Here is a 9,752-nt window from a genome sequence, read left to right as displayed (position 1 = left end):
AATAACTCGCATCTCTGTCTCCTGGTCCTCATTGGTGCACCTGCACACCCTTCCCTTGCCACCAGAGGGGAGTCTAGGCTTGCCTCCAACTCCCTGGTCTCCAGCTCTCCCTACCCCAACAAACCCTTCCTTCTCTGGGCCTCAAAACCTGGAGTAAATCCCCCTTTTCCCTCCTATCTCCTCTGTTGGCAACCCAGCCTCCACCATCTCCATCCCAGATGTAGAACAAGGAGCTTGTTTACACATAGAAGAAAGAGAGGTGCTGACTTAGGGAGTAACTAATGAAACTGAATCTCTGAGGTCCTTGGGATTACTTGCACAGTGGGTTAAAAAGAGAGAAAGATGCCAGAGAAGATGGACAGATCACAAAGGGCAAAGCTGCATAAATGCACAGGTTGAAGGGAGAGCTGGGAAAGTGTTACCAGATGGTGCTGTGCAATTCCAGGCTCTTGGTGTCCTGAACAAAGAATTGGACAAGGCACACACAGACAGCAAAGCAAAGCAAAGCAGCAAAACTGTATTAAGCACAGTATTCCACTCTCAGAGGGCAGAGCAGACTGACCTCTGCCAGATGAGATCAGCATTAGTTCAGTGTCCTTTTTTTTTTTTTTTTTTAGACGGAGTCTCTATTGCCCAGGCTGGAGTGCTTTGGCGCAGTCTCAGCTCAGTGCAATCTCCGCCTCCCAGGTTCAAGCAATTCTCCTGCTTCAGCCTCCCGAGTAGCTGGGATTATAGGCACATGCCACCATGCCTGCCTAATTTTTGTATTTTTAGTAAAGATGTGGTTTCGCCATATTGGCCAAGGTGGTCTCGAACTCCTGACCTCAAATGAGCTGCCTGCCTCGGCCTCCCATATTGCTAAGATTGCAGGCGTAAGCCACTGCGCCTGGCCAAACCTCTGCTTCTTATCTTGCTTCTTGCTCACCCCTGCCTTCATCTTGCTGTATTTTTTATTTTTTTATTTATATTTTTTGTCTTTCTTTTTTTTTTTTTTTTTTGAAACGGAGTCTTGCTCTGTCACCCAGATTAGAGTGCAGTGGCACTATCTTGGCTCGCTGCAAGCTCCGCCTCCTGGGTTCATGTCATTCTCCTGCCTCAGCCTCCTGAGTAACTGGGACTACAGGCGCCCGCCACCACTCCCGGCTAATTTCTTTTGTATTTTTAGTAGAGATGGGGTTTCACTGTGTTAGCCAGGATGGTCTGGATCTCCTGATCTCGTGATCCGCCCACCTCGGCCTCCCAAAGTGCTGGGATTACAGACATGAGCCACCGCACCCGGTGCTATTTGTTTGTCTTTTTTGTATTCCTTTTGTTCACCTTGCTTTATAGCAAAGTAAAAGAACTTTGCTCTCTGCTTTTAGTTATTCTGACCTTTAGCCAACTTTTAATTCCCTTTGCTATTCTTCTGCCTTATGTTCCCTGTTCTCCTGCCTCAAAAGGAGTGGGTGGACTCCCGCTCTCTCTCTAGCCCCCAACAAAACTCCCAAGTCTCCAGTAAGCATGAGCCTAAGTTGGCCCTGCCTCATGGGAAACATATCCACATGGCTTGAAATTGCAGGACAAACAAAGGCTCGGCAGTTCCTCCCAGGGAAGGAAGCTAGTCAAGGTGCGGTGGCTCACACCTGTAATCAAGCACTTTGGGAGGCTGAGGCAGGAGGATCGCTTGAGCCTAGGAATTCAAGATCAGCTTGGGCAACATAGTGAGACCTTGTCTCACAAAAAATAAAAATCAGCTGGGCATAGTAAGGCGCACCTGCAGTCCCAGCTACTGGATAGGCTGAGGCAAGATCGCTTGAGCCTGGGAGGCAGAGGTTGCAGTGAGCCGAGATCACGCCATGACACTCCAGCCTGGGCAACAGAGTGAGACCTTGTCTCAATATAAATAAATAAAGACACTACCAACAGGCTAAAAAGGCAATCCGTAGAATGAGAGAAAATGTTTCCAAATAATCAACCCCTGATAAGGGATTGACATCCTAAATATGTAGAGAACTCCTAAAACTCAAACGGTACAAAACAACCTGATTCAAAAAAGGGCAGCCGGGCGCAGTGGCTCAGGCCTGTAATCTCAGCACTTTGGGAGGCTGAGGTGGGTGGATCATGAGGTCAGGAGTTTGAGACCAGCCTGGCTAACATGGTGAAACCCAATCTTTACTAAAGAAACAAAAAATGGGCCGGGCGCGGTGGCTCAAGCCTGTAATCCCAGCACTTTGGGAGGCCGAGACGGGCGGATCACGAGGTCAGGAGATCGAGACCATCCTGGCTAACACGGTGAAACCCCGTCTCTACTAAAAAATACAGAAAAAACTAGCCGGGTGAGATGGCGGGCGCCTGTAGTCCCAGCTACTCGGGAGGCTGAGGCAGGAGAATGGCGTAAACCCGGGAGGCGGAGCTTGCAGTGAGCTGAGATCCGGACACTGCACTCCAGCCTGGGCGACAGAGCAAGACTCCGTCTCAAAAAAAAAAAAAAAAAAAAAAAAAAAAAAAAGAAACAAAAAATTAGCCAGGTGTGGTGATGCATGCCTGTAATCCCAGCTACTCAGAAGGCTGAGGCAGAAGAATCACTTGAACCCAGGAGGCGGAGGTTGCAGTGAGCTGAGATTGTGCCACTGCACTCCAACCTGGTGACAGAGGAAGACTTTGTCAAAAAAAAAAAAAAAAAATGCAAAGGACTTGAATAAGCATTTCTCTAACGATAGGCAGCATATAGTCCCAGCTACTCAGGAGGCTGAGGCGGGAGGATTGCTTGAGCCCAAGAGTTTGAGGCTGCAGTGAGCCATGATTGCGCCACTGCACTCCAACCTGGGAGACACAGCAAGACCCTGTCTTAAAAAAAAAAAAAAAAAAAGGCCAGGCACCGTGGCTCACGCCTGTAATCCCAGCACTTTGGGAGGCCGAGGCGGGCAGATCATGAGGTCAGGAGATCGAGACCATCCTGGCTAACACGGTGAAACCCCGTCTCTACTAAAAATACAAAAAATTAGCGGGACGTGTGGTGGACGCCTGTAATCCCAGCTGCTCGGGAGGCTGAGGCGGGAGAATGGCATGAACCCAGGAGGCGGAGCTTACAGTGAGCTGAGATCGCGCCACTGCACTCCAGCCTGGGCGACAGAGCGAGTCTCTGTCTCAAAAAAAAAAAAAAAGATATACAAAGGCCAACAGGTACATGAAAAGATACTCAGCATCACTAATTAGAGAAATGCAAATCAAAACCACAATGAGATCCTACCTAACATCCATTATGATGCCTACTGTCAAAAAACAGAAAATAAATGTTGGTGAGGATATGGAGAAATTGGAACTCTTGTGCACTATCGCTGAGAATGTAAAATAGTGCAGCCAATGTGGACAACACTATAGTGCTTCCTCAAAAAATTAAAAATAGGCTGGGCGCGGTGGCTCATACCTGTCATCCTAAAACTTTGGGAGGCCGAGGAGGGCGGATCACCTGAGGTCAAGAGTCGGAGACCAGCCTGGCCAACATGGTGAAACCTTGTCTCTACTAAAAATAGAAAAATTCGCCAGGTGTGTTGGCAAGCACCTGTAATCCCAGCTACTTCGGAGGCTTAGGCAGGAGAATCGTTTGAATCCATGAGGCGGAGGTTGCAGTGAGCCGAGACCATGGCATTGTATGCCAGCCTGGGCAATAAGAGCGAAACTCCATCTCAAACAAACAAGGCCAGGCACGGTGGCTCATGCCTGTAATCCCAGCACTTTGGGAGGCCAAGGCAGGTGGATCACCTGAGGTCAGGAGTTCAAGACCAGCCTGGCCAACATGGCAAGGCTACTAAAAATAGAAAAATTAGCCAGGCGTGATGGCATACGCCTATAGTCCCAGCTACTCAGGAGGCTGAGGCAGGAGAATTGCTTGAACAGGGAAGCAGAGGTTGCGGTGAGCAGAGATCATGCCACTGCACTCTAGCCCAGGCGACAGTGCAAGACTCCGTTTCAAAAAAAAAAAAAATGGTTAACATAGTGAATTTCATGTTATATGTATTTTACCGCGATAAAAAATAAAGGAAAGAAGGGAGGGAGAGAGGGAGGGAAGAAAGGATAGAAAGAAGGAAGGAAGAAGGAAGGGAGGGAAGGAGGAAGGAAGGGAGGGAGGGAGGGAGGAAAGAAGGGGGGGGGGAAGGAAGGAAAAGATTCTCAGCTTCGCCAGAACTAGTCACAATAACATTGACTTATCTGAGGCTAAACACTGAGAAGTTTGAATTAATGTCCAGAAAAAAGAGATACTGCGGAGGCAACTCAGTTTGAAGCCAATTGTTATTTAGTTTAATATAAGTGGTTTGTTGCTTTGTAAATATGTAGGTTTATATCTTTGAGCTTCCTTCTGCTTTCTCTCCCTATTTATTCCTAGTAAAGCTCTTTTTTGAAGAATTACAATTTTTTTTTCCCCACAACTAAGAGGAAAAGAAAACCTCTACTTTTGCACCAAGGTAGAGAGAGAGTAGGGTATTCTTATAGACCAAGTATGAAGGTCACAGTGACCTCAGTTTTAAGAACTGGAGGCCGGGCACGGTGGCTCATGCCTGTAATCCCAGCATTTTGGGACGCTGAGGCAGGTGGATCACCTGAGGTCGGGAGTTTGAGACCAGCCTGACCAACATGAAGAAACCCCGTCTCTACTAAAAATACAAAATTAGCTGGGCGTGGTGGCGCATGCCTGTAATCCCAGCTACTTGGGAGGCTGAGGCAGAATCACTTGAATCTGGGAGACAGAGGTTGCGGTGAGCTGAGATCGCGCCATTGCACTCCAGCCTGGGCAACAAGAATGAAACTCTGTCTCAAAAAGGAGAAAAAAAAAAATGAGAAAAACTGAAAAGGAGCTGGTTGAGTTGGAGGAGAAATGTTACAGCCTGGGAAAGAGAAAGCATGAATAACTTAGATTTCTATTATCTCAAACAAACTCTTTTGGGCTAGTGTTTTGGACTCCCTTACAGCTACCTCTGCCTAATACAATTTGCTCACTCATTCTCCTTCTTTCCTTCCTTCCTTCCTTCCTTCCTTCCTTCCTTCCTTCCTTCCTTCCTTCCTTCCTTCCTTCTTTCCTCCCTCCCTCCCTCCCCTTTCTTTCTTTCTCTCTTTCTTTTTTCTTTCTTTCTTTTTCTTTCTTTCTTTCTTTCTTTCTTTCTTTCTTTCTTTCTTTCTTTCTTTCTTTCTCGTTCTTTCTTTTTTGTTCTTTCTTTCTTTTTTCTTCTTTCCTTTCTTCCTTTTTTTTTTGTTTGTTTGAGACAGGGTCTTGTTCTATCACTTAGGCTGGAGTGCAGTGGTGCTGCCTCAGCTCATTGCAGCCTCTACCTCCTGGGCTCAAGCGAATCTTACACCTCAGCCTCCCAAATAGCCAGGACTACAGGTGCCTGCCATCAGATCCAGCTAATTTTTGTATTTTTTGTAGAGACAGGGTCTCCCTATGTTGCTCAGGCTGGTCTCGAACTTTTGGGCTCAAGTGATCATCCTGCCTCGGCTTCCTTTTGTCCGCTCTCAAACCCTGTTTTCCGATAAGATGTTATCAATGACTATGCATGCCCAAAATTTCATTTTTAATTTTAACGCCATCCTGTGATCTCGTCCTGCCTCCACTTGCCTTGTGATTGATTACTTTGTGAAGTATGTAATCTCGGTGTCATGATGACAATGGTAGTTTTGTTGAAAAGAAAAGGGGGAAATGTGGGGAAAAGAAAGAGAGATCAGCCTGTTACTGTGTCTATATAGAAAGAAGTAGACATAAGAGACTCCATTTTGTTCTTTGTTCTGTATTTGAGATACTGTTCATCTGTGACCCTACCCCCAACCTTGTCCTTGCAAGAGACATGTGCTGCGGTGACTCAAGGTTGAATGGATTTTGGGCTGTGCAGGATGTGTCTTTGTTAAACAAGTGCCTGAAGGCAGCTTGCTGGGTAAAAGTCATCACCATTCTCTTAATTTCAACTACCCAAGGACACGTACACGGCCAAAGGTCGCAGGGACCTCTGCCTAAGAAAGCTAGGTGTTGTCTAAGGTTTCTCCCCATGTGATAGACTGAAACAATGCTACTAAAAGGTTTATGGAGATGTTTGCATATGCATCTCAAGGCACAGCATTTTCCTTTAAACTTATTCATGTCACAGAGATTTTTGTTCATATGTCTTACTGCCGATTTCCTCTTTTTCTTTGATCCTATTGTCCTGCCACTCCCCTGTCTTTAAGATGGTAAAGATAATTATCAATAAATACTAAGGGAACTGAGAGACCGGTGCCGGCGTGGGTCCTCTGTAAGCTGAGCGCCGGTCCCCTGGGCCCCCGCTTCTCTTTCTCTATACTTTGTCTCTGTGTCTTATTTCTTTTCTCAAGTCTCTCGTTCCACCTTACGAGAAACACCCACAGGTGTGGAGGGGCAGGCCACCCCTTCACCAAAGTGCTGGGATTACAGGCATAAGCCACTGCACCTGGCCCTCATTCTCTTTCTAAGAACTTGTTCCACTCTGACACTTCTGCTCCTGGATTAATAGCGGGAAATAGAATGAAGAAATGGAGAGCTTTTCTCAGCCTTCTTGTCCCAGATTAGAGGAACTACTTCAAGCTTTAAGGGTAGAGAGAGATAAGCAGAAAGAGAAATACTCACCCAAATTGCAATGGCTGATACCACAACCACCGTCTTATGCCACTTGAACTGTCTGACCAATAGGTCTGTGGAAGCCTAGAGTTGTTTATTAGACATCGGACCTGTGCTTAAGACCCTAGGTAGAAAATTTTTAAAATCCAAGGGTCTGCGAGAAACCATCAATGTAGGAGATGTGTATCAATAATGGCAGTTTTTGAAGTTTCCAGTTGCATGATTAAATCATTAGAAGCTGTGTTCAGCAGTGTTTGTAATACATAATGAAATAATTCTACAACTTGTCAGTGTTGTAGAATCAGTGGAAGCCCTGAGCTTGTTTTCCTGCAACTAGAGACCAGCCTGGCCAACATGGTGAAACCCTGTCTCTACTAAAAATATAAAAATTAGCTGGGCATGGTGGTGCACGCGCCTGTAATCCCAGCTACTCGGGAGGCTGAGGCCAAAGAATCGCTTGAACCCGGGAGGCGAAGGTTGCAGTGAGCCGAGATTGCGCCACTGCACTCCAGCCTGGGCAACAGAATGAGACTCTGTCTCAAAAAAAAAAAAAAAAAAAAAGAAAAAAGAAAAAAGAAAAGAGAAGCAACTGCTGTCTACTCTCTACTTTCTCTCCCTGCAGCCCCACCTTTAATTGGGAGTTTTTGTCCTTCTCAGCATTTAGTTTTCGGGGCTAAGGGAAGACCCAGGAATTCAGACAATCATCCCTTAGAAATTCCAGACATCCTACCACTCAGTTGATCCTTTTCTTTCTTCCTTTTACTTTTTTTTTTTTTTTTTTTTTTTTTTTTTGGAGACAGGATCTTGCTCCGTCACCCAGGCTGGAGTACAGTGGGGGTGATCATAGCTTGCTGCAGCCTCAACCTCCCAGACGCAAGCTATCCTCCCACCTCAGACTCCCAAGTAGCTGGGACCACAGGCACTTGCCACCATGCCCAGCTAATTTTTTGATTTTTTGTAGAGACAGAGTCTCTCCCAGGGTACTGGGATTACAGATGTGAGCTGCCATGCTCAGCATGAGTGCTTTTTTTCTAACTCTGATTTTTCATTGTCTTTTTTTTTTTTTTTTGAGACGAAGTCTTGCTCTGTAGCCCGGGCTGGACTGCAGTGGCCGGATCTCAGCTCACTGCAAGCTCCGCCTCCCGGGTTTACGCCATTCTCCTGCCTCAGCCTCCGGAGTAGCTGGGACTACAGGCGCCCGCCACCTCGCCCGGCTAGTTTTTTGTATTTTTAGTAGAGACGGGGTTTCACCGTGTTAGCCAGGGTGGTCTCGATCTCCTGACCTCGTGATCCGCCCGTCTCGGCCTCCCAAAGTGCTGGGATTACAGGCTTGAGCCACCGCGCCCGGCCTTTTTTTTTTTTTTTTTTTTTTTGAGGTGGAGTCTCACTCTGTCGCCCAGGCTGGAGTGCAGTGGCGCGATCTCGGCTCACTGCAAGCTCCGCCTCCTGGGTTCACGCCATTCTCCCAGCTCAGCCTCCCAAGTAGCTGGGACTACAGGCACCCACCACCACGCGTGGCTAATTTTTCTGTATTTTTAGTAGAGACGGGGTTTCACCGTGTCAGCCAGGATGGTCTCCTGACCTCGTGATCCGCCCGCCTTGGAAAGTGCTGGGACTACAGGCGTGAGCTACCGCGTCTGGCCTTCTTTTTTTTTTTCTCTGAGACAAAGTCTGTCTCTGTAGCCCAGGCTAGGGTGCAGTGGCGCCATCTCGGGTCACTACAACCTCTGCCTCAAATGATTCTCCTGCCTCAGCCTCCAGAGTAACTGGGACTACAGGTGCATGCCACCATGCCTGGCTAATTTTTGTATTTTTGTTTTTTAAAATTATATATATATATATTTTAAGACAGAGTCTAGCTCTGTTTCCCAGGTGGGGGTGCAGTGGTGTGGTGAGATCTCAGCCCACTGCAACCTCCGTTGTCCGGGTTTAAGCAATTCTCCTGCCTCAGCCTCCCTAGTATCTGGGATTACAGGTGCCCACCACCACGCCCAGCTAATTTTTGTATGTTTAGTACAGACGGGGTTTCACTATGTTGGCCAGGCTGGTCTCGAACACCTGACCTCAGGCAATCCGCCCACCTCGGCCTCCCAAAGCGCTGGGATTGCAGGCGTGAGCCACTGCGCCCGGCCCCAGATCATGATTTTAATCCATACTGATTGCTTGACAAATAGAAGAAATACACTGCTTCCTAAACGTGAGTCTGTCCCTGTGTCTCTTTCCCCTGCCCGCATTTTCTTTCTGAAACTTAAATCCCCTCCCCCCATTGCAGGATACTCCTCAACCCTTGTTCTTTCTCTCCTCCCTCTGTAAGTCCCCAAAGCCTTGTGTCCTCTTTTCATAAAAACTCACAGGGTAGTGTCCTGGCGATGTTTTACCTACTGCCAAAGTACAGCATCTGAAAACGTGTGGAAGATGTGGCCAGTCAAGCACCCAGAAGGAAGTTCAGTGGGGAGAAAGGCAGCTGCCTTAGGAAGGAGAGAACCACACTTCTTAGTAGAATCAATTTAGAGTCTGGGAATGCAAGCGCAAAGTAGGAAAAAGTCTGCGGGCAAGAGGAACCTAATGACTGTGGAACTTTATGGTCCAGACCCCCAGAAAAAGAATAATTACCTCCTCCTCCCACGCACCCACCAGAGAGCAATTTTGTTGTTGTTGTTGTTGTTTGTTTGAGACAGAGTCTCATTCTGTCACCCAGACTGGAGTGTAGTGGCATGATGTAACCTCCGCCGCCCGGGTTCAAGAGATTCACCTGCCTCAGCTTCCTGAGTAGCTGGGATTATAGGCACACGCCACCACACCCAGCTAATTTTTGCGTTTTTAGTAGAGATGGGGTTTCACCATGTTGGCCAGGCTGGTCACGAACTCCTGACCTCAAGTGATCCGCCGGCTTCGGCCTCCCAAAGTGCTGGGATTACAGGCATGATCCACCACGCCTGGCCCAGAAAGCCTTTTCTACTGGATATCTGTAGAAGAAAGCAATGCCCTGGGGAGAGGGTTGTGTTTGTCTGCTTTCTAGAGAGAAACTGGACTTGAAGTCAGTACCTAAGTATATGAAGGAATTATACAGGGATGGATGATATATTGAGCTTGATGGTTTGAGCTCAGGAGTTTGAGGCCAGCCTGGCAGCAAAGTGAGACCCTATCACTACAA

This window comes from Chlorocebus sabaeus, chromosome 28 (assembly GCF_047675955.1).
Source record: "Chlorocebus sabaeus isolate Y175 chromosome 28, mChlSab1.0.hap1, whole genome shotgun sequence".
Taxonomy (NCBI): Eukaryota; Metazoa; Chordata; class Mammalia; order Primates; family Cercopithecidae; genus Chlorocebus; species Chlorocebus sabaeus.
This window is presented reverse-complemented; position numbering follows the sequence as displayed.